Here is a 26,144-nt window from a genome sequence, read left to right on the forward strand (position 1 = left end):
AATAATACAAATGGACTTTGACCTCTGCTCTTAGAACTCTCCAAATTGGAGTTGTTAGAGAGCCAACCCCAGGAACTTCTCTCACTAGAAGGCTGGATTTTAGGATACCTAAAGCTACTCCCAACCCCTTCAATCCAGGTGATGTGAATGGAGAAACTCATAACATTTTCCCAGAATTTTATGAAGAAAGTACCCATTTTTTAATCAAGGTACCTTGGTTCAAGTCATGGCCATGCCATTACAACCTATAAGACCTTAGGAAAATAACAACCTCTTTGGTGTTGAGTTTGATCATTGGCAAATTAGGGGTCTATCCTAGACATCCTCTAAGGCCCCATCCACCTCGATTAGTGTGATCTATGCTTTCACCAATATGACAATGTTGAGTGGAAAACTAATTCATTAAAATGTCAGAAAGTTCTCCATCTAACAACTCAAAGTGTGTTTACCTTTCATGGTCTCTGTTTTCATAGAAATACCGTAAGAGATTATCTCTCTAGTGACCTTCAATGCATTTCCCTTTAAAAGGAACTCAAGCCAATAGGGTAATGTCAAAATATGAGTGCTTATATGTGACCAAGGAGTGAAAATGACCTTCACCAGAATGTTATTACTTAGGGAAAGGAAAAATTTACCAGTGGCAAAGGAGAATTATATTTTCTATATCTAATCTATAGTAAGTACTTTTTATTGTTTATTGTATTTTGTTTTTATTTTTAAGAGGTCTTGGGGTTTTATTTTTGGGGAGGTTGCCTTTTTAGGATGAAATAAAGACTCTATTGCATTTAAAATGTGTTACCCTGAATGCTTTTAAAGGATCTTAAGACCCTTTTAACAACATATGTGGAACAAACTTATAAGACAGTAATATTCAAAGGTTTTTCCAGTGATAATTCTGGATAGGGACAGCAAAAGACAAAGACAGTATAATTTAGGGTACCTACTTTTAAGTTTGAACATGATTCCTCTAAATTCAGAAGTTGAATGGTCATACACAATGGAGGCAGTGCTGTCTTGGTGTGCATGTGTGTGTGTGTGTATGTGTGTGTGTGTGTCTGTATCTGTCACTCTGTCTCTCTCTCTGTCTCTCTGTCTCTCTGTGTGTGTGCCTCTCTAGATATATGTATGTCTGTTTCTGTCTCTTCTAGGTAGCTCCCAGAGCTAACCTTCTATAGCCAATGATAAGTTCTATGTTTTAAAGTATGTTCTAGATGTAATATTCTATATTCCATAATCATAGCCTCATTTTCCCCCCATTCATTACCCACCTACTTATCAAGACTCCAAATCATCACCTTTTCAGGAAATAAATTAGAAGATCAACCATATTATAGTACCATTAAGGTACAGACCATATATAGACATGTGACCTTCATGTTTTTAATATAACTACAGCATTCAATCTTCTTCATCTCAAGATATAAAGCTAGCATCATAACAGCACCCTGCATTCCTCCAAGGGCAGCCAACTATCTTGCTCTTTAAGGAAATGAAAGCCTTTTTCATGTATTGGGGAACATGGATGCTGATCTCTTTTCAGACCTTTGATAATCCAAATGCTGTGTTCTCATTTCCATGAACACCACAGTCAAAATCTTTTATTAAGTTGAGAAACTGTTGTTCTCTTATAGGTCCTTCTCTTAGTAATTCCAAATTCTTCCTCTGTTTTTTATGAATTTCTTTCATCTACTTTCTGTTATTCCTAGGTATATCATCTCATTCATAACTCTCCCTGCATTCACCTAGCTTGGGACATATGTAGGCCTATGTAATGCTCTATTTCCTTTTCGGACATCACTGAGTGATAAGAATTTACATTTACCAAGCAACTGTATATTCATAAACCAGCTATAGCCTATTGGAAAGAAAAGGGAAGAAAACTAAAAAAACCTTATGTACCTGGGGAGAAGGGTTATTCATCACATTGCTGTTTCTTGCTCACTTTCCCCTAACTTTTTTTCTCTTTTCATTTGCATCTTCTATAATTCTCATCCCCTCCTTTGTTTTTTTCTTTTCTTTCTTCCTTCCTTTTTCCTTCCCTTCCTTTCTTCCTTCCTTTCATTTTTTTTTTCTGAAGTTTTATTAATGACTTTGGTTTTTACATCAACCATTTTGGAATATACCCTATTCCCACTCTCCAACTAGTGAGCCTTCCATGTAACAAAGAAAAGCAGTTAAGTAAAACTAACAAAATATAGCTAGACCTTTTAGTAGTTTATGCAAGGGGGCAGCTAGATGACACCGTGGAGGAGGCACCAGCCCTGGATTCAGGAGGACCTGAGTTCAGATCTGACCTCAGACACTTGACACTTATTAGCTGTGTGACCCTGGGCAAGTCACTTAACCCTCATTGCCCTGCAAAAAAAAAAAAAATAGTTTATGCAACATTCACACCCATCATACCCTAATTCAAGGAAAGAAGAAAAAGGCATTTATAACTTGTTCAATTTCACTTTATGAACTTTAGTCATATAAGTTATTTCTTGTTTTGTTCTTTTGTGTATTTTAATTTTTTGTAGGGTAATCACATTTTTTATTAAATATTGCATTTCAGTGTCTCAATTTGATTGAAACTCTACAAATTCTCATCTGCAATCATTTTGGCACTGCTCTGTTTAGCTGCCAATTTCTTGTCTCTTTAGTGATTGTAAAGCAGATAACTTTCCTTGGGAAAGAGAGATCCAAGACTTATTACCTTTGCCAATGACACAAATATTTGAAAGCCTGATGGAAAACGATCACAATCAACATATTTTACATGGACAACATCATAAGAGCCAGGATGTTTCTGTTTGTGATTATACCAGTTCAGTCCATGTTAGCTTAGCTCCACCAATGACCAACCATATGTTACTAGTATCAAATGATGAAATCAGTGAGTACAATTTATACTTAGACTCCTCAGCTGTGATACAATGAACAGCAAAGCATCCATTTGTGTCATAAACCAGACAGAAATGTTCACCTGTCTTCTCAATGTTAATAACATCCATAAAGCCAGCAGGGTATGTAATTTCAATATGGAGATTGCCATCAATTTTGATGAGTTTCTGGATGCAGATCTTCTTTACTTCTCCAGTCAGGACATACTTGAGTCTATTTCTCAGAAAGATGATGAGTGGGAGACTCTCTAAGCTTGTGGGGACCTGTGGATTATCTTAGAGCAAAAATGAGCTTCTTCGTGCTTCAGACGCTTCTTGATACTATGAGTCATGGCTATACTGCATTTGAATTAAAGTGGGAAATTTAGTTGGCCACAGAGTCAGAGGCTCCCTCTACTTCTAAGTTGCATATATTTGGCTAAGTCATTTTACCCCTTTGGGCCTCAATCTTTTTACTACTAGCAGAACAACTAGCCATACCAGGGAAGTGCAGCAAAAGATCATATGACCCCAGAAACAGAATTTCCAATGATCTTCCTTACCTTTCCTTTCTCTTAGCACCTTAATTTGACTTCAAAGTACAATGATGAATGAAGTATTTCCATATAAAGTAACCAACGATATAGAGGACTAGGTATTTTCTCTGGTCTTCCCAAATTCTCAAAACTCCTCCAGATAAGAATTATAACCAAGAGGGGCAGCTACTTGACGCAGTGGATAAAGCACCGACCCTGGATTCAGGAGGACCTGAGTTCAAATGCGGCCTCAGACACTTGGCACTTACTAGCTGTGTGACCCTGGGCAAGTCACTTAACCCTCATTGCCCCGCAAAAAAAAAAAAAAAAAAAAAAAGAATTATAACCAAGAGACTGGTTGTCTCTGCAGGTCAAGGACAGGTAGTTTACTTAGAAAATCCTAGGAAATCAGCAGTGATATTAATGTAGATAGTAACTTCAACAAAGTTTTAGGCTACAAACTGGACCCTAAATAGCAATAGCATTTCTACGTAACAATAACAAAATGAGTTAGAAAAGGAAATCTCATTCCAAGGAACTGCAAACTGCATACATTTTTTAAAGATCAACCTATTATAAAAAGCACATAACACTTGTATGGAGTCAATGATAAAACTCTTCTTAAAGGAATGAAAAGAAAAACAATGTAAATGATACGCCGTGTCAATATAATGAAAATGATAGTACCAGCAAATTTAATTTACCATTTTAATTTTCTACCAATCACACTATCAAAAGATACTTTACAGAACTCACTAAAAAATAACAAACTTCATTTGGAGAAACAAAAGATCTAGAATACCAAAGAAGTAACGAAAAGGAGAGATGAAAGGGGAATTGCACTTCCAGATCTCAAATGATATTATAAAGCAGCAGCGTTCAAAGTAATATGATATTGGTTAAAAAATAAAGAGGTAAATTAGTGAAACAAACTAGACAATACAGAAAAAAATGGAACTTGATATCTCAATGTTTGATAAATATGAAATAAAATTGCTAGGAAAAAATTATGTATTTGATTGAAAAAAAGAACTGCTGGGGAAACTTGAAAGTGGTCTTGTAGAAATTGGGTTTAGACCTATATCTTATACCATATATGTGTGTATGTGTTACAATTAATTTAATATAGATATGTGACTTTGATGTTTAAAGATCATGCAATTAAAAATAAAAAGAGAAGCAGATCCTATATCTTCTATGGATATAGGTGAGTGTGATGTTTAAAATCTATTTTCTGTGATCGCCTTAAATTAAAAAGCTTCAGTACCAGTCTTTGGGCCTTAAACATTTATTAAAGCATACAGATATTTACAAGGAGTTCATAAAGTTAAGAAAAGAAGTCTTACCTAGCCTAGAGTTCCAGCCTGGTTGGGTTCTTCCTCAAGTCCTCTTCCACGAGCCTGCTTTAATCAGGAACTCCCCAGCAAGCTGATTGTGGAAGCTTTTTATAGATTTGGAACAGAGGTGGTCCTTACACACTGCTTCAAGGTGATTGGTTGCTGTCCTCCAAATCCATTGGCTTTGAAGGTGTTCTCAAGTTGAGTTCACAGTCTAGTTTCTGAGAACAATACCTTCTTAAGGGCTAGCCCGGTGTGATTACAATCCAGTTAACTTGAAGTAGGCTCAATCAGCAGTCAATCACTCTCACTTGATTCAATCAGTATAGATTAATCTCCAGGTGAGTCTTTGAGTATCTGCTAAATCCCATTATTTCATCACATAAGAGATGGATTCTTTTTTTTTCTTTTTTTAGTGAGGCAATTGGGGTTATGTGACTTGCCCAGGGTCACATAGCTAGTAATTGTTAAATGTCTGAGGCTAGATTTGAACCCAGCTCCTGATTCCAGGGCCAGTGCTCTATCCACTGCACCACCTAGCTGCCCCGAGATGGATTCTTAAGAAAACAAGGGATAGCAAAAATTACAAAATATAAGTAGCTTTGAATATATGAAGCTAAAATAACTTCTATTTATACAATTAATGGATCTAGGATAAGAAAAGTAGCTGTTGAATGGGAAATAATCTTTGTATCAAATTTCCTAGAGAAGAGCTTAGCATACAAGATAGAAAAGAGGTCAAAGGATATGGATGAACAGTTCTCAAAAGAAGAATTGCAAACTCTTAAAATATTATTATGGAAAAGATGTTCAAATTACTGATAATGAGAAATTACAAATTAAAAACAACCCTGACATTTTACCTCACATCCTGTAAACTGGTGAGGTTGACAAAGAAGGGAAGTCAATGTTGAAGGGGTTGTGGAAAGATAGGTACACTAGTGCAGTGTTGGTGAAACCACACATGTAGTTTATAAAACAATTTGCTATTATGAAAACAACATGACAAAAATGTTTATTCTTTTTTTATCCTGATATTCTACAACTAGGCATATATTCCCCACAAGTCATTAATTAGCAGAGAGTTCCAATGCATAGAAAAATATTTGTTGTAGCACTTTCAGTGGTAGGAAAGAAGTGGAAATAAATAGATAGCCCTTGACTAGGAATAGCTAACCAAATCATGGCACCTAAATTTGATGTAATATTACCATGCTACACTGAATACAGAGGATTATGGAAAGAGTTACATGATCTGGTACAGGACCAAAAATATGACATAGATAATGACTATAAGATTGTAAATAGAAAGAAAAGCAAATACGCGCAAAAAAATGAGCAGTGAATGTTTCAAAATTATAAAGGACAAGCATGGCTCCCAAAAAGGAGATGTTAGAGGACACATCCTCCCATGCCTTGTCAGGAGATAGGGGAAGTTGATGGTGGGAAATCTACATGAGACATAGAACATAGCATATATTTTTCAGACTTTTTTCTATGTATTGATCTGTTTTGTTTGTTTTCTCTTCTTTTCTTTATTCTTTTCCTTTAAAAATGTTTTATGAGATGGCTCTGTTGGGGAGGAGGAGGGACAAGGACAGTGGGAGAAATTCCAGGTTATAGAGAAACAAAAGATATAAAATTTATTTTATGAAAGATAAAATTAATGTGATATGAAGGACATTGTGATGGTGCAGTGTTGTTACAGTATTACAAAGCAATATTCATAGAGCACTTTGTAGTTTTCAAAGCACCTCACAGAGGTATTCATACATGAGCCTCACAACTATGAAAAGGGTATTATTATCTTCAGTTAACAGACAAGGAAACTGAAGCTCAGAGAAATCAAGTGACTTGCTATGCAACTAGTAAGTGTCACAAATGTCATTCAAGTCAAGTCAAGTCAAGACGTATTTGTTAAATCTTGAATATGAGCCAGGGACTGTGCTAAGCACTGGGGATACTAAGAAAGGCCAAAAAAATATAGACCATTCTGCCCTCACCTCCCATACTAATGGAGGAGATAACATGCAGAGAGAATTTATAAGATATATAAAGAGTCCATAGATGGCACTCTTAGAAGGAAAGGCATTAGCAGCTGGAGGGACTCAGCAAGGCCTCCAGGTCTTCCTGATTACAAATCCAGTGCTCTATTTCCTATGCTATGCTAGGTAGGTACAGCTAGGATATTTTTAGACATTTTTATTTTCTAGGAAATGCATCCCTAATAAAAACTTGTTGAATGAATGATGTCCTTGCTCTTTGTCAGGTCTGCTAACATGTCATTAAATGATTCTGCCAGTTCATTACCCCAAGACAGGAACTGGAGTGGGGGAAGGTAGCAAGAAGTATTAAATGAATTAAGCTTTAAATTCTTCAGTTCCCATTGGTTTGGGAATATTACAGGCCCATGTCACATCACTTAAATCCATAGACTAGAAAGTTACATTTTGAGTTTTGCTCCAGCCCCAGTACTGCTTCAAGAAGTTAAATCAGATTGGACAAAGAAAAATTCCTGCCTAAAGGTAGATTTGAATGAAATAAAATGGCTTATAAATAGAATGATATTTTCTCCTTTGTTCACCAAGAGGATACAGACCCTGGAGGGAGAAAAGGTAAAGGGGATGACCTTTTAGACACTTCCTACTTTTCTTCCTCTTTTTAAATGTATGCCACCTGCCAGACTTATAGGACTCCCTTCTGAATAGAAATCATTACTTTCCTCCTGGGCATTTATATTTGAATGCATTACCCATGGTGCATTTGAGGTGTGGCCCAGAGTCAGAGCACAATGGAATAAAGGCCATGGGGCAGAGGTGAAGGAAAGGGTAGAGCTGAAGTGGTAGATGGATTTACTCTTGACACTCTTTAAGGCCAGAAGAGTGAAAAGGTTACAGTCAGTAAGAATGAAGAGTCAGGGAAGTTAAGAAGTCATACCATTCACTCTGAAGGTTTTCTCTTTTTTTTTTTTTGTCTTCTTTTTAAAAAGACAAAAACCTATTTTGCCAGTAGGAGAATGAATTTGCACAACCCATGGTCAGACTGGGAATTCTCAATGCTATGTTGAGTTGGAAAAGAACTTCCTAATCATAGCTACCAAAAGAAACAAACATTGTGCCACAACCAGGGCTTTGTTGATAAAGGTAGATTATGCAGTGTGAGGAATGTAATAATTCAACTATCCTCCAGAAATGTGAGATATTTTACTACACTTTTCAGCAAATCCAGGAGGCTTTGGCAATTTCAAATCCCAACCCATCCCCCTTTGGCTGGCCAATTTCCTCATAGGGTTCAAAGCAAAAATTTCTAACAGTGAGAGTTGCCCATTAGAGCTGTCCTGAAAAGGAATGGATTACCTGTAGGACCTAGGAGGTTCCTCTTCTCTGGTCTGTATGACCACTTATAAGAGGGATGTAGAGCTGTTTGGGGAGATTCTTTTATGGTTATTGGTCAGAATAATTGGCCACTGAGGTCTCTTCCAGCTCTGAAGTTCTGTGAGTCCATGAGTCCCTTGTAACTTGAAGTCAAGTAGCGGCTGAATGTCCACTCATAAGGAATTCTGTGAAATATCTTCTTGTTCAGTTTCAAGTTGGACTGGATGTATAAATCTGAGATTCTCCTGTGAGACTCAAAGCAGCAATTATGTACAGTCAGTAAGACAGTAGATGTGGTGGAAGAGTAACTTTGTAAATGGAAGATGCCAAGGATGACCTACAGGAACAAGCCGTAATGACTGGTCTAGGAATAGGGGTAGGAGGAAGGAGATAGGGCTCTAACCCTACTGAGGGGGTGAGAAAAGCTGGAAGGGGTGTTGGGGAGACTTGTGACCTGGATGGGGGTGAGGAGGGGGCTAGATCACTCAAAGAACTGGAGTCTCATCATGTAAAATAAAGATTAGGAGAGAGGAATATATGAACTGGGGATAGAATCACTATGAAGACTCTCCCACTCCAATAAGAAAAGACCCAGTCTTTTGTATGTATACGAAACAAAGGGGAAGAAATTACAAAGTAAGAACAAAAGTAAAAACTGGAAAGGGCAAGATAAATGGGAGGGGATCTTTGAATAATGGGGTTTCAGTAGGATGTAGCATCCATCCATCCTTATCCTGCATTATCATCTTGAAGACCTTGGTATTGCTTTTCAACTACCAGGGTAGTGCTCTGCCACACCTTAATCCTGAGGTGGGAGACCGAGTTACTTTTCCCTTTTGTTTAAGGATTAAGTTTAAGGATTCCTTGGGTGGTTGGGATATTTAGGTTTCTTGGGGTCCCACTGTATTCCACAACATGAGAAATGTGACAGGATTCCTAGGCAGGCTGCATTCCTTAATCCAAACCACTTTGTGGTAGTCAAACTATGAGGAGGGGAATGAATAAAGTTTAGGAGGATAGATGGTTCATAAATAAATAAAATGTGAGAAAATAATTGTGAGAAAATAGAACTCCAAAAACTTCTGGAACTCAGCATTGGTGATGTGTCAAAGGCTTATTTATTGTCATTCTTTCAAGAACGGGCCATTCCCTAGTGGAATGGGCAACAAAATGGAGGCTTTCAAGCCTTTTTATCTCTTAATGTGACTGGCCCCTCCCCTTCTTCCCCAATTACTCAAGGATTACAACCCATGTGCCAAAACCTAGCCAATCAAAATGCAATATTCCTTAGCCAATGCGGGAGGCAACACAGGGACAACCCTTCAACTCCTCCCCCACATAGATGCAGCTCAGGAGCAGATCTAATTGTGACCAGGCTAGAGTTTCCATGAATCATGTGATTTTGTTTGCTGGGGGGGGGGGCAGAGAGAGGGGGAGAGAGGCAGGTCTTTTCCTCAAACAGGTCTAGATTGAGAGGAGCCCAACCACCATTTCTTCACAATAATTAAATAAAAGCAATTTTTCATTTTGGAAGCTTCATGGAATGCATGCTAATAGGGAATTGAGCCTGTACCTGGGACCTCTTTGTGAACATTTGCAAGAATCTAGGCAGGCAGGTGTCCTGTATGTTGCATGGGCAAATGAGCTGGTGCCCAACCCCCAGCAATACTGAAAATTTCTGAACTTACTTAAAAAAAACCTTCATAAATGCTAGTTTTTGTTTCAGTGGGAGGGGGTTTGCTTGCTTTAAACCTTTAGCATCCTGTTCTTTTCTAGGAGCCATATTTGGAATGGGACAACAAAAGTTTTCAAGTATCTAGAAGAAGTGGACCGCGTCAGGGTAGGGATATATCCTATGACCAAAAAAAATGGAAGTAACTGAGAGTCTGCTTCTTAGAGAAGATCCTATTTCCAGAGCATAATGCAAGGATCACTGTGAATAAAACTCTTTGAGAAAAAGTGGGAAGGCAGTACTAGCATGCACATGCCTGCATATATGAAAAGACACCTGAACACAGGAAGTCAAATTCTGTGGACTGTGGATTACTTTTATCCCAGTATGGAACCCCTCAGTATGACTCCTGGGCCACTGAACCTTGTTCACCACTTACATATTTGTGTCATTAATTGTTTTTGATTCAGATACAGCCTTTCAACACTGATCACTCAATTCAGCTCCTTGTAGTTCTACATTTAGGTCAAGTTCTGTTCAAATAACCCAATACTTCCAAACCTCCCTTGAATAGGAATTTTCGGGGCAGACCTCTCTCCTAATCCCTAGTTCAAGGAGGCTTTAACCTATTCCATTTAAAGGTCTCACTACTTGTTCTGAAACCTGTCATGCCTAAGAATGTGACAAGAAGAAATAATATACCTGAAATATTTAACTTGGTCAAAAGGAAGCTGTAGGTGGAGGAGCAAGCAGGGGAAGGGGGTGGGGAAAAATCACTCTCTTCATATATCTAAAAATCTACCATAGGAAATATAGAATAGACCTCCTCTTCCTGGCCACAGAGAGTGCAACAAGGATCAATAGATGGAAGCTTCAGGGAGAATTCTATTTTAATTCAATAAAAGATAGAACTTCCTAATAATAGCTAGGGTTTCTATAGTGTTTTAAGGTTTGCAAAGTGCTTTACAAATAGTGTCTCATATTTATGCTCACAAAAACCCTAGGAGATGGGTACTTTTGTTACCCCTCAGTTTACAGAGCAGAAAATGGAGGCAAACAGAACTTAAGTGACTTACTCAGTGTCACACAGCAAGCAAGGGCAGCTAGGTTTTGAAGTGTTGTCTTTCTGAGTTCAAATCTGGCCTCAGATATTCAATTAGCCATGTGACCCTGGACAAGTCCTTTAACCCTGTTTGCCTAAGTTTACTCATCTTTAAAATGAGGTGGAGACAGAAATAGCAAACCACTCTAATACCTTTGCCAAGGAAACCTCATGGCCCACAGGGTCACAAAGAGTCAGACACGACTGAAGGACTGAACAACAAAAAAGGTTTATAAGGTAACAGATTTAGAATTGAAAACAGGTCATCTTGTTCTAGTACTGGCTCTTGAAACAGAGTTTACTGTTAGAGCTGATTGTTAAAGCTTCAGTGAGAGTATTTATACCTCAAAAATCAGGAAGCACTACAAATCAGGATTTCATTTATTGTTTTGCTAAGGGTATAAACTTAACATGATGGAGAAAATGTTAGTATAATAATGCAGATTAAACTTTTAAAAGCATGTGAGCCCTACTTTTTTTTTTTCTTCTGGAGAAACATTTACTAACTCTCCCATATCTGGAAAGTATCTTGAAAGTCACTCAGTCCACTCCATCCCACCCATTTTATAGAGTAGGAAACTGAGGCCAAGACAAGAAACATGATTTGCCCCGGATGATACCAGTTATGACTATCAGGACCAGGAGTGTAACCCTGATATTTTTGCTCTAAACCCACTGTTCTTTCCATTATCCAATAGTCTTGTCATCCCAAAAGACTTTCTAACTAGGACCTTATGGTTCTGTGACCATTACTTGAGAAAGGAGTCACAAAGAAGGAAGATGGAGAGTGGGGTGGAAAGAAGGAAAGGGGTAGATAGAGGCTGGAGAGAAAACACAGTCTGGGAAACTGAGGTTTATGGGAGTGAGTGGATGCTACCAAATTCAGGGGTAGCACTGAGAAGCATCTGGATGTTGCTGGAAGCACTTTTTGGCAAGCATGCTTATGTTGAGGCTGCAGGAGGAAGATCAGAGGAAATGACCTTGAATGGAGACAGACAGCACTCAATCACAGCAAGGATGTGCCAGGCAGGTTGAAAACCACAATCGCTTCCTCTAAAACCCACTCTTGTTCATTATGGTTTGGATAGGCCCCAAGAGAGGTACAGGGAGCATCAGAGATAAAGGTATTTTTAGCATAAATAGATTCAAGGAGGGAAAGGACTAGGAAAAAATATGTCTTGTCCCCAGAAATACTGTGAGATGATGGAAGTTATAACTTGGTAATAACATTGTAGATTTAGAACCAGAAAAGACTTTATAGGTCAAAGTGTCCAACCCCCTGTTTGTACAGATGAGGAAATTAAGGCACAAAGAATTTAAGTGGCTTGCTCAGGGTTGTGTAGCTAAGAAGTGTCTGAAGCAGGACTCAATTCAGGCCTTCCTGATTTCTTTCTATTTACTCTGCTTTGCTGCCTCTTTATCCCACATACATTATACACATACACCTATGTGTATGAGGGGATCTTCCTGGACCACCATAGCTATCACAGGTAAAAAAAAAACTTGCCTTGGAGGTATGTTCTGACCCTGTTGTCACAAAAGACAGGCTGATGAGAAGGAAGGAATAACAGAGAATAGCCCTCCCAAGAGTGAAATAATGTGGCAGGATGTGGTGGTCCATCCCCTGGAAAGTCTGCTACAGATCTTTGAATCCTGTGCTCCTAGAGAATCTACAGGAGGTGTTGGGCAAGGGAGAAAGTAGGAAAATGTTCCTTCTGGGACAGGAAGCATTCCTCCTTCCTCTAAGAACCTGCCCCATGTCAGTGCTCTGAGGTAAAGCCCTGTTTATCCCAGGTTATTAGGGCTAATTCTACCAACCATTTCAACTCACAGGGCCTCCCTCACCTCCCAATTCCTTCAGCAGTTTTATCATAACTGAGTTTAGTCTCTCTATTGTTTGTACTTAAGGCTGGAAGCTAGTGGTACTGTGGCTAGAGCTCTGGCCTGAAGTGAAAGATATGAATTAAAATCCAGTCTCAGATACCAGCTGTGTGACCCCGGGCAAGTCACTTAACCCATATTTGCCTTGGCTCCTCGACTGTAAAATGGGGGCATACTGGAGAAGGAAATGGCAAAGCACTACAGTATCTTCACCAAGAAAACCCCAAGGACAGGTCTTTGGGGTCAGGAAGACTCAGACATGACTGAACAACTCAATAACAACAACAAAAGTACTTGAGGCTGGTCACAATCTTGAAGACAGGAGCCATGGGTTTATAAAAGAGGCATTGTGGAAAAGATCTGCAAAATAGATGTAGTGCCCCATTGGAAGTACATGATGAAAGTCATCTATTGGCTCTGAGGACTACCTTAATTGTCTACTGAGCTGGAGCTCTGTGGATATACTAACGGGGTGACCCCTGTCTCTAGGGTCTCTTTTTCCCACTCTCCTTAAAGTAAAAGGATGGCTCCTGGAGCTCCAGAGGGAGGATGTAAGGAAGCTGTGAGCTAGTTCATGACAACCTTTGCAAACCAGTACTTGCAATGGAGTAACTTCCAGGTTCTATCTTCTTTCTGTTGACAGTTGGGGGAAAAACTGCACTTCCCATCAGCCTCCTGGGTTTTAAAGCCCTATACTTAAAAACTGTTACCTTGAACAAGTTTAGTACAAATTGGTTCTATGAAGAGGAAAGGGTAAAGGGGACAATAGATTTCAATAAAGATTTAAAATGTAATAATAACAACTAGCATCTACATAGTACTTTAAGGTTTACAAAGCATTTTGGAAATACTATTTCATTTTGTCTTCACAACAACTCTGGGAGGTAGGTATTATTATTGTTTCATTTTATTCATATGACCTTGACATTATGGAAGTGGGTCCCCACAGATAATGTTCTGTCTACAGAGATTTGACCTTGTCATGGGCACAAGGGGAGAGACAGTTTAATATAGTGAATAGAGAGACAGGATTAGAGTCAGGGAAACTTGGGGTCAGGCACTGACTCAGACATATACTGAGCAGTGCTAAGATTCTCAGGGTAATGCAAAGAGAAATAATATTTGGCCTTAAGGTTTCTTGAATTAAATTCAAAATGAATTGAAGTAGACCAAGTAATTCAGCTACTATTTAAAGGCACAAACCTCAGAACTCCCCAAACTGAAATCTCAGTGCCAAACCAGAAGTCAGAAGTCAAAGCTAGAGTTCATAACTGAATTGTCCAAGCCAGAGCAAATTATGAGACCTATGTTTGAATTCATCATAAGAATAAACTGTGTGTCTATAGTGCCTTATACCATTTCTCTTTATTCAGCTTTCACTATGCTAGGCACTGACCTAAGAACAGGGATTACAAAAACAAAAAGAAAATAGTCTCTACCCTCAAGGACTTTGATGTAGGAGGTGACAAAAGGGTTAATAGAAAAACCTAAGATCCAAGTTCTAATTCAGATATTAGCTCCAGAAGGGAGTTAAATCCCAGTTAATGGATAATTTACAAGTCAAAATTCTAGGTTCTCACTCACAGTGATCAGCATCCATAAAGGACCTAAACAGGTCAGGTCAAAATAACAATAAAGGAAAAGACAAGGCTATAGAAATTCTAAAAATGATTATGTTTTGAAACTAGCCATGGGAATCAGAAAGAGATGTGCAGAAAAGGCCAAATTTGTCCCCAGATTCACCTTATGATGTGTAAACACCCAAAACACACCTCCACTGAAAAAGGTACCTGCCCCGGGGGTTGGTTTAGGACCCCAGGAACTCCAAATTAGGATTAGCCCTCCCTTATAAAACCCCTAAGTAGAGAATATTATAATGAGTAGGACAGGCCTTCCCTTGTACCTCCCCAAGGTGGAGATTATTATAATGAGACTGATAATCAATTTATCTATACTATAAATATAACTGTATTTCCTTTCCTTATTGGAGAGATACCTTTCTAATATTCTGGTTTTCTCCCTGTGATCACTCACAGTATTGCAATAAAACTTGGGAAACTGAATCACTGAGTCTTGTAATTCTTTTGGGACAATTAATTTGAACCCCAAATTCCAGCCCACATCAATTTTATATTCCATTTGGGGAGGGGAAAGGGGAAAAGGGGGAATTGATGCATGTACAAATAAGTGAATATAAACCATGCATATAATTTTATGAAGAAGTGCTAATAGCTGGGGGGGGTGGAGAGTTGGGGGAAGGATAAAAAGAGTTCTAATGTAGAAGGAGGTGGTACCTAAGCTAAAATAGGTGGTCAGGGTTCTTAGGTATTCCTCTTTAAAGGATAACACCCTCAGGGCAGCTAGGTGGCAGTGGATAGAGCATGGGCCCTGGAGTCAGGAGGACCTGAGTTCAAATCTGGATTTAGACACTTAACACTTACTAGCTGTGTGACCCTGGGCAAGTCACTTAATCCCAATTGCCTCACAAAAAAAACAAAACAAAACAAAACAAAAAAACCCAAAAACAAAAACAAGAATAACACCCTCTCAGGCTCAATACAATTAGAATAAAATAGCCTTTTATTTGAATGCTTAGAGAAAATGACCAAGAGGGAAGTCAAACTTCCCTCAAGGGGAGATGGTTCAGAGATGTGATTCTCTGAGATACCTTTCTTCTCAAACACAAGAAAGGCAAAAACTTTTATAGCTGGTAAATGAGGTGACTACTACCTGACAATAAGGGGTGGTGTTGCTGACTTCTGGAGTTATCTCTGTCCCAATCAGGCAGCAGCCACACCTAATGGGTTTATCTCCCTTATTTCTCAGGTGTGTCCATCCTTTATCTTAGTTGGTCCAACCCCCAGGTCAGGAAGCTAGAATTTCTATGAGGCAGAATTCTATGAAGATAGAGTATATTTGAAATATAGGAGAGTACTTTACAAAGGCACTAAGTGGGAAATGGAATCATATGTATAAAGAGCAACTAACAGGTCACTTTGACGTCAAGAGAGTGTGAGTTTACAAAGTACTTTTCTCACACAAACAGGAAACTTTGTGTGGCTGATGACACAAAAATAATTACTTTCATTTTCACAGAATCACAGAACAGGGGAATTGAAAGTAATCTCTACAGCCATCTAGTCCAATTTGTTTAGCAAAGGAATCCTCACTACAACATACATGGCAAGGGATCATCCAGCCTTACCTTGAAGAACTCCAAGGAGAAAAAAATCCACCACTTATCAAGGCATATCATTTTATTTTTTGACATTCAGAATTGTTAGGAAATGCTTTTTTCTGTTTTTTTTTAAATTAAATCCTACTATCAAGCCTAAATTTTATTTTTTAAATTATAAAAGTATTTTATCATGTTCCAGTTAGATGTAAAGATAATTTTCAATGTTTTATAAGATTTTGAATTCCAAAATTTTCTCCCTCCATCCCTTCCCTCCCCCCTCCCCAAGAGAGAAAGCAATCTGATATAGGTTATATATGTACAATCACATTCAACATATTTCTGCATTAGTCATGTTGTGAAAGAAGAATCAGAACAAAAGGGACAAACCTCAAAGAAGAAAAGACAACAAAAAAAAGTAGAAACAGTATGGTTCAATCTGCATTCAGATTCCACAGTTCTTTTTTCTGGATGTGGAGAGCATTTTCCATCATGAGTCCTTTGGAATTATCTTGGATCATTGTATTGCTGAGAAGAGTTAAATCTATCACAGTTGATCATCAAACAATGTTGTTGATACTGTGTACAATGTTCTCCTGGTTCTGCTCACTTCACTCAGCATCAGTCCACTTAAGTCTTTCCAGGTTTTTCTGAAGTCTGCCTGCTCATCACAACAGTATTTCATTACATTCATATATGACAATTTGTTCAGCCATTCCCCACTTGATGGGCATTCCCTTGATTTCCAATGCTTTGCCAACACAAAGAAAGCTGCTATAAATATTTTTGTACATGTGGGTCCCTTTCTCTTTTTTATGATCTCTTTGGGATACAGGCCTACTAGTGGTATCACTGGATCAAAGTCCCAAAGTCTTTTGGGCATAGTTCCAAATTGCTCTCCAGAATAGTTGGATCAGTTTACAACTCCATCAACAATGCATTAGTGTTCCAATGTTCCTGCAGCTTCTCCAACATTTATTATTTTCCTTTTTTGTCATATTAACTAATATGATAGGTATGAGGTTGTGAGAAAATAATGGGGTGTGGGGGATTCAGACCCCCCCCACACACACACACACACAGGAACTCTGATTAATTTTGTAGAGCCAGCCCAGAGTCAGGAGAATTTCAAAAGAAATGTAGATCAATCTTCCTAACTAACTGCAGTAAGTTCACTAACTTAAAACCATCTTCAAGTCATGTCAATCAATGGACTTGAATGCTACCAGCCAATTAGCTTTGAGTGGAGTGTAGGGACTGCCTCTCTTCTGGACCCACAGGTAGCTTCTGCTCTCACAGGCACAGGATCTTCCTCGTTTTGGCCTGAGACTTGTAGATGAAGGCACCCTTTCTCCTCTTCTCTCTCCCTTAGATCCTAGCTAGGCTTTCCTGTCTTTCAGAAGCATGTGTTCTCTCTTTACTAATATCTAATATACTTTAATAAATTCTTAATGCCCAAAACTGGTGTGGTAGCCTCTAATTTCTAAGTAACAAACATATTAGAAACCCCAGCTAATTTTCCCTACATTTGGGACAGGAATAGGCAACCACATTAAATTTTACATGTCACAAGGTGGTACCTCAGAGTTGTTTTAATTTGCATTTTTCTAATCAATAGTGATTTAGAACATTTTTTCATATGGCAATAGATAGCTTTTATTTCTTCATCTGAAAACTGTTCATATCTTTTGACCATTTCTCAATTGGGAAATGACTTTCATTCTTCTAAAGTTGATTTCATTCCCTATATATTTTAGAAATGAAGCCTTTATCAGACACACTGGCTGTAAAAATCGTTTCCCAGCTTTCTGCTTCCCTTCTAATTTTGGCTGTATGGCTTCTGTTTGTACAAAGACTTTTTTTTGTTTTTTTGGTTTTTTGTTTGGTTTTTTGTTTGGTTTTTTTAGTGAGGCAATTGGGGTTGTGACTTGCCCAGGGTCACACAGCTAGTAAGTGTTAAGTGTCTGAGGTGGGATTTGAACTCAAGTACTCCTGACTCCAGGGCTGGTGCTCTATCCACTGCGCCACCTAGCTGCCCTGACTTTTTAATTTAATGTAATCAAAATCATCCATTGTGCATTTCATAATATTCCTTATCTCTTGGTCATAAATTCTTCTTCTCTCCATAGATTTGAGAGGTAAACTATTCCTTCCTCTCCTACTTTATCTATGGTATTCCCCTTTATGTCTAAATCATGTACCCATTTTGAGTTTATTTTGGTATACTATATAAAATGTTGGTCTATGCCTAGTTTCTATCATACTGTCTTCCAGTTTTCCCAGCAGTTTTTGTCAAATACTGAGTTTTTATCCCAGAAGCTAGTGTCTTTGGGTTTATCAAACAGTAGATTACTATAGTCATTTACTACTGTCTCCTGGGCCTAACATATTCCATTGATCAACCACTCTATTTCTTAGCCAGTAGCAATTATTTTGATGACTTCTGCTTTATAGTATAGCTTTAGATTAGGTATAGCTAGTCCACCTCCCTGTGCATTTTTTTTTCATTATTTCCCTTGATATTCTTGACATTTTGTTCTTCCAATGAATTTTTGTTGTTTTGTTTTGTTTTGTTTTGTTTTGTTTTGTTTTTTGCGGGGCAGTGAGGGTTAAGTGACTTGCCCACGGTCACACAGCTAGTAAGTGTTAAGTGTCTGAGGCCGGATTTGAACTCAGGAACTCCTGAATCCAGGGCCGGTGCTTTATCCACTGCGCCACCTAGCCGCCCCCCAAATGAATTTTGTTATTATTTTTTCTAGCTCTATAAAATAATTTTTTAGGTAGTCTGATTGGTATGGCACTGAATAAGTAAATTAATTTAGGTAGAATTGTCATTTTTATTATGTTTTTATTATTTTATTATATCAGCTTGGTCTATCCATGAGCAATTGATATTTTTCCAATTATTTAGATCTGATTTTATTTGCGTCTTGTAATTGTGTTCATAGAGTTCCTGGGTTTGTCTTTGCAGATAGATTCTGAAATATCTTATATTGTCTATAGTTACTTTAAATGTTATTTCTCTTTTTATCTTTTGCTTCTGATCTTTGTTGGTCATGTATAATAATGCTTATGATTTATGTGGATTTATTTTATATCCTGCAACTTTGCTAAAGTTGTTGTTTCAAGTAGTTTTTTAGTTGATTCTTTAGGATTCTCTAAGTATACCATCACACCATCTGCAAAGAATGATAGATTTGTTTCCTCCTTGCCTATTCTATTTCTTTTCATTCCTTTTTCTTCTCTTATTGCTAAAGCCAACATTTCTAGTACAATATTAAATAATAGAAGTGATAATGGGCATCCCTGTTTCACCCCTGATATAATTGGGAAGGCCTCAAACTTATCCCCTTTACACATAATGTTTGTTGATAGTTTTAGATAGATACTGTTTATTATTTTAAGTAAAGCTCTACTTATTCCAATGCTCTCTAGTGTTTTTTTTGTTTTGTTTTGTTTTTTGTTAGCAACAAACATTTATTTTATTTTTTCCAGTTACATGTAAGGGTAGTTTTCAACATTCATTTTCATAATATTTAGAGTTCCAAACTTTTCTCCCTCCCTGCTTCCCTTTCTCCCCCCTCCCCCCCCCCGACAAGATCGCCACCAGGTTATATATGTACAATCCACAAATGTTCTTTCTATCAGTTCTTTCTATGGGGGTGCATAGTAAGCTTCCTCATTAGTTCCTTGGGATTTTCTTGGATCATTGCATTGCTGAGAGTAGTTAAGTCATTCACAATTGCTCATTGAACAATACTGCTGTCACTATGCACAATGTCCTCCCAGCTCTGTTCACTTCACTATACATCGATGTTCAGTAGTTTTTCCAGGTTTTGGGGGGATCATCCTGTTTGTCATTTCCTATAGCACAAGACCATTCCACCACAATCACATAGCACAGCTTTTTCCATCATTCCTCAATTGATGGACATTCCCTTGATTCTCAATTCTTAGCCTCCACCAAGAGTTTCTATAAATATTTCTTGTACAATTTTTCCCCCTTTTCTCTTTTTCATGATTACTTTTTTTAACTGTTTCCCTTCCATCCTATTCCCTTCCCCATGATATTTATTCTATTATCCATCTTCATTCATCCTATCACTCTTCAAAAGGGATTTGCTTCTGTCTGACCCCTCCCCCACTCTGCCCTTCCTTCTTTTGCTCCTCTCTCTTTATCCATTCCCCTCCTATTTTCCTGCAGGGTTAGAGAGTGTGTACATTATTCCTACCTTGAGCCAATTCTTATGAGTGTTAGGCTCATTTACTGCCCAGATTAAATAAATTACTCCACCCAGTTGGGTGTGTGTGTGTGTGTGTGTGTGTGTGTTAGGCCCTCCTTGAGACAGCTCTGATTAGTTAAAGGTCTTTGAGCCTTTTCTGATGAGTGTAAAATTCATTTACTACCCTGCTCCTCTCCCATCTCTTCCCCCATTCCATAAGCCTTTTCCTGTTTCTTTCATGTAGGCTTTCACCTCTGCTCTTCCCCCTCCACCAGTGCATTCCCTTCAACCCTCAATTTAACCCTAAAGATGTCATCACCTAGCTAGGTAACACGGTAGACAAAGCATCACCCCTGGACCCAGGGGGATCCCAGCCAAAACCCGGCCTCAGACACAAGACAGTCACCCACTGTATGACCCCAGGTATGTCCCCCAGCTCCAATTATTTTTATGGTTCTCTAGGGTCTTATATTTGAAACTCAAATTTGCCATTCGGTTCAGGAAGTTTCATCACAAATATCTGAAAATCTTCTTTTTCATTAAAGTCCCATTTTTCTGCTGAAAGATTATGCTGAGTTTTGCTGGGTAGGTTATTCTTGGTTGTAATCCCATTTTCTTTGCCCTCTGGAATATCATATTCCATGCCCTCTGGTCCTTTAATGTAGAAGCTGTTAGATCTTGTGCTACTTGAATTCTTTCTTTTTGGCAGCTTGTAATATTTTCTCCTTGACCTGAGAGCTCTGGAATTTGGCTATAATATTCCTAGGAGTTTTACTTTTGGGATCTCTTCCTGGAGATAATCGGTGGATTCTTTCAATTTCTATTTTAGCTTCTTCTTCTAGAATTTCAGGGCAATTTTCCCTGAGAATATCTTGGAAGATGATGTCTCAGCTCTTTCCTTGATCATGGTTTTCAGGTAGACCAATAATTTTCAAATTATCTCTCCTGGACCCATTTTCCAGGTCAGCAGTTTTTCCCAGAAGATACTTCACATTGTCCTCTATGTTTTTATTCATTTGGATTTGCTTTATGGTGTCTTTGTTTCTCATAAAGTCACTGGCTTCCATTTGTTCAATCCTCATTCTTAGGCAATTATTTTCATCAGAGAGCTTTTGTACCTCCTTTTCCATTTGGCCAATTTGACTTTTCAAGCTGTTGACTTTTCTCATGTCTTTCCTGCATCACCCTCATTTATCTTTCCATTTTTTCCTCTACCTCTTTAACTTTATCTTCAAAGTCCTTTTTGAGCACCTCTATGGCCTGAGACCAATTTGTATTTAGATATAGGGGCCCTGATGTTGACATCTTCCTCTGAGGGTGCACCTCGGTCTTCCTTGTTACTGAAGAAACTTTCTATGGTCCTCACCTTTCTCTGTCTGCTCATCTTGCCTTTCTTTTACTTGACTTTTAGCTCCTTAAAGTTGGGCACTGTTTCCAGGCTGCAGTATCCCAAGTTTAAGAAGTCCCAGATGGTATGATTTAAGGAGGATCAGGTTCTTCACTCACTTGGCCTGTTTCCTGGTCTGTAGATGACCCCAGACCAACTTGCTAATCAATCAGCTTTGTGTGTTGTGGTTGTTAGCTCTGATGAGCCTGTGCCCCTCCTCCACCTGGGCCCCTGCTACTCAAGCCTACCTCCTGGTTCTTTGCGGGGGTGAAAAACCCAAGTTCTGCCACAGCACCAGCATAGACCCCTGTAGTCTCCCCCCTACCCAGGACCCAGCCCTTTCACCAGACTGTGAGCTTAGTTCCAGACAACACTGGCGCTTCTGCTGATTCAGAGGCTCTGGGGGTCTCCTCTAGTGAGGCCTTTCTGGGACTGGTTCTGTGTCAGGGTGACTGTGGGGTTGGGCTCGACTCCTGTATCAGCACAGCAGCTCCCTCCTTCTGACCTTCCAAGCTGTTCTTGGTTAGAAGATGATTTAAGCACATTCTTCTGTGAGTTTTGCTGCTCTGGGCATTTTCCTATGGCGTTACTTGGATGTTTTTTAGAGTGATCATGTCATGAGTTTGAGAGCTCACTGCCTTTCCTCTGCCATCTTGGCTCCACCCCTGCTAATGTTTTTAATAGGAATGAGTGCTGTATTTTGTCAACAGCCTTTTCTGCATCTATTGAGATAATCATGTAATTTTTGTTAGTTTTGTTATTGATGTGGTTGATTATGTTGATAGTTTTTCTATTGTTGAACCAGCCCTGCATTCCTGGTATAAATCCCAATGGTCATAGTGTATTATCCTGGTGATAAATTGGTGTAATCTCCTTGCTAATATTTTACTTAAGATTTTTGCATCAATATTCATTAGGGAAATTTGTTTGAGTCTGCTTAGTTTATGTATTCACACCATATTTGCTAAATTTTATTTTTTGCAACTTCTACCCCAATACCCCTCATTCTGCCTACCATGACCAAAGGGAACAAGACATTTTACAAATAAAGAAACTGAGGCTTAAATGGGTATAGTGACTTGCTCAAGATCTCACTACTAAACTGCAGTAAAAAATGTAAGTTTTAGCTGAATCATTTGAGAGTTGAGTGCATGCTACTGAAGTGGCTTTTGAAGAAGCCCCCTTTTGGGGAGGAGACCACAACAAACGGACATGAGCCTGCTGCTGCCCGGAGAGCTGGCCATGCATGCCGTGCTTCTGGGATGGCAGTTTAAAAACTGAGGGTGGAATGGAAGTTCTCTCACTCTCTAGCTTTGTAGCTTAGCCTGGCGGCCCACACATTTGGTGATCGACTCTGGTTCGCAGCCTGGCAGGCAGTTTTGGGATTCGGTGATTTTTATAATGGAATATAGGCTAAGCTTAGATCTAAGATTATTCATTTGTATTTCTACTTTCCTATTTCCCTTATCGGTATCACCTTTTTGTTGTCTAATTAATATCCAAACAATAAAAGCTAATCCCTCACTGATTAAAGCTCAGAGGCTTCTTTTTCTTAGTGGTCTGGGAGATATATAAGGGAAAAGTTAAAGGGGGAGTTTAATGCTTGTATATCCAATTTTAAATCTCACAGAAAGTAGCAGAGCCAGGTCTTTAACTGACATTTTGTGGCTTCAAGTCCAGTTTCCTTCCCTATCCTTAAACTACTTCTTATCCAGAATTTCTCTCCTACCCCTGACTTTTTTTTTGAGGACAGTACAAAATAATATTAGCTAGCATTTACAAAATGTTTAAGGTTTGATAAGTATTTTACAAAATTGTCTCATTTTAGCCTCCCAGTGACCCTGGGTAGGGTAGGAACTATTATTATGCCCATTTTACAAATGAGGCAGATAAAGGTTAAGTGACATCTTCAAGGTCACACAGCTTGTATCTGAGGTTGGATTTTAACTCAGGTATTCCTGACTACCAACTAGCATGTTATCTACTATGTCACCTAGATACTTAGGTATCCCTCCAATGCCCCTCACCTGGAATTATTGTAGGAGGTTATTGTAAAATGATTAAGGATTTTTACCTGTTTCAGGAAGTCAGAAGACAGGAGACAACTGTGTGTCATTTTACTAATTCAGCAGTCAGATAGTATTTTACCCATAAAACCTTTGCACAAGTACAATTCATAAGGTTTTTTGGTTTAAGAAGATTTTGTAATTTTCTTCCTCATCACTTCAGGATTTATGCTAATATAATCATGGGTTAACTTCTACGCCTAGCTATGAAGAAAAGCTTGCTGAGCCATATATGAACTCAATGGTTGTCAAGGTTATGTCCTACAACTGACACCTTGGCATAGTAGAAAGAAAGATTCAGAGTCAGAGAAGCCAGAGTTTGAATTCTGCCTGACATAGTTACTAGCTGTGTTACCCTGGGAAAATCACATAAACTCTCTGCTATTTGGTTTCTTCGTCTTAAAAATGGAGACAATTGTAACACCTACTTCATAGCGTTATTGTGAGAACTGAATGAAATAGCCATGTGTAATGTGTGTTTTTTAGACCCTTAAACACTATATAAATGTTACCTATTATTATATAAGCACTTACTACCAAGGACTGAGGTATCCATATTCTATTTATCATGAGCATTGTCATTTTGGCTTTGATTTAATGCCAACAAAATATGCAGCCTGACTCAATATGATAAAAGTAATTCAACAAGCATTTATTGGTACCTACCATATGCTAGAAAGTGTTTGAAGATTTGAAGATGCAAAAGAAAAAAATAAACAATAGTCCCTAGCCTCAGGGAGGTTACATTCCATTGTAAGGAAATAACATTCATGGAGTTAAATCCTTGCCCCCAGGGAGGTTACATCCTATTTTGAGGAAATAGCATTCCTACATATAAGTGCAAAACAATTCAAGGAGGAGGAAGATAACTAAGTGAAGGGGGTTTAAAAAGGGTTCCAATAAGAGCCTTGAAAAAAGCTAAGACTTCAAAAAGGATGCAATGAGAATAGAGTGAATTCCAGATGTGGAAGACAGCCTTTGCAAAAGTATGAAGGAATGCCTCTATAAAATGAATGTGTTACACATGCATGTATTACTATTTTCAAATGTATATAGGTGCTGTTGTGGTTTAATAAAATCCAAACTAATTTTAAAAACATTGTAAGAGGCAGCTTTGAAAAGTGGATAGATTGTGAACCCTGGAGCCAGGAAGACCTGGGTTCAAGCTTACCTCAGATAAGCACTGATTCAATGACCTAGGCAGCCCTCTAAGACTGCCATTTACAGAAATTCAGAACTGGATGTTTCCTCATTTGCGAGTTCTCTTTAGCAGTAAAATCATAGGTCATGACATCACAAGTCAATTCTCCATTCCCACTAAAATTAAGGTACCTTTTTTTCATCTTGCATTTTTGTCAACCAAAGTATGATAATAATAATAATAGAAATACCATGGATGGGTGAGTCTAGGGAAATATAAAAATTTGTGCTGAAAAGGGTTTTTTATAATTGAAAATCTTGGAAGCAATTTTAAGGGTATAAACAAAATTATAAAGAAAACATTGAATTTGAGTGAGGCAATGATTAGTTTTAAACACTTTCTAAATTATTTTATTTTTAGTGTTTTAATTAATTTTTTTCAGTCAATGTAAATAGCTTTCCCTCCCTTTACTATTATTCCTCCCATGAAAAAGAAAGAAAAAAAAAACTATTACAAACATGTATACTCTAGCAAGACAAATTTCCACATTGACCATGTCCAAAAAAAAATTAAATAAATAAAAATATCACTTTTCATTGAGTACATCAGCTATCTCTCAAGAGATGGGTAGCATGTTTCATCATAAGTCCTCCGGAATCATGGTGGTTCATAACTTCACTTATCTTATTTCCTAAGTCTTTCAACATTGTTTGTCTTTACAATATTGTCACTATTGTATAATTTTTTCTGTATATCACAATAGTTTTCCATTATATTCATATACCCTAACATGTTCAGCCATTTCCCAATTGATGTGACTCCTCAATTTCCAGTTTTTCCTGCCAAAAAAAAGCTTTACTTATAAAAATCTATCTTTGACCTATTTGAAGTATTGATCAAGTAGTAGTCATGCCTGGGTCAAAGGGTAAGCACAATTTAATGGATCTGGGGGCAAAGTTCCAAATTGCTTTCCATAATGGTGGAATGATTTAATAACTTTATCTATGGTGCATTAACATACCTATTCTCACACAGTCCCCCCCAACAACTGTAATTTTCCTTTTCTGTCAATTCTACCAATCTAAAGGGTGGAAGGTTGAACCTCAGAATTGTTTTAATTTAAATCTCTCTAATTATTAGTGATTTGGAGAATTTTTGTATGGCTATTTCTAGCTTGAATTTATTTCTCAGAAAGCTGTCTATTCATATCTTCTGACAATTCATCAATTGGGGAATGATTCCATCATATAAATTTGAATCATTTCACTATATATCTTATCATGATCACTACTTCTGCCTCAGCTGAGGTATAATAGGTTTGAATCAGTTCCTTATATTAATTCTATGTGCATATTTATGTCTCAAGTATTTCTTGTAAGCAACATATTG

The 26,144-nt window shown here is 38.1% G+C and overlaps 1 pseudogene; it reads right to left on the reverse strand.

Moving 5' to 3' along the window:
• Positions 1–2,575: 2,575 nt before the first annotated feature.
• Positions 2,576–22,796, reverse strand: LOC122746094 (annotated as a pseudogene).
• Between the last annotated feature and the right edge of the window lie 3,348 nt (positions 22,797–26,144).

This window comes from Dromiciops gliroides, chromosome 1 (assembly GCF_019393635.1).
Source record: "Dromiciops gliroides isolate mDroGli1 chromosome 1, mDroGli1.pri, whole genome shotgun sequence".
Classification (NCBI taxonomy): Eukaryota; Metazoa; Chordata; class Mammalia; order Microbiotheria; family Microbiotheriidae; genus Dromiciops; species Dromiciops gliroides.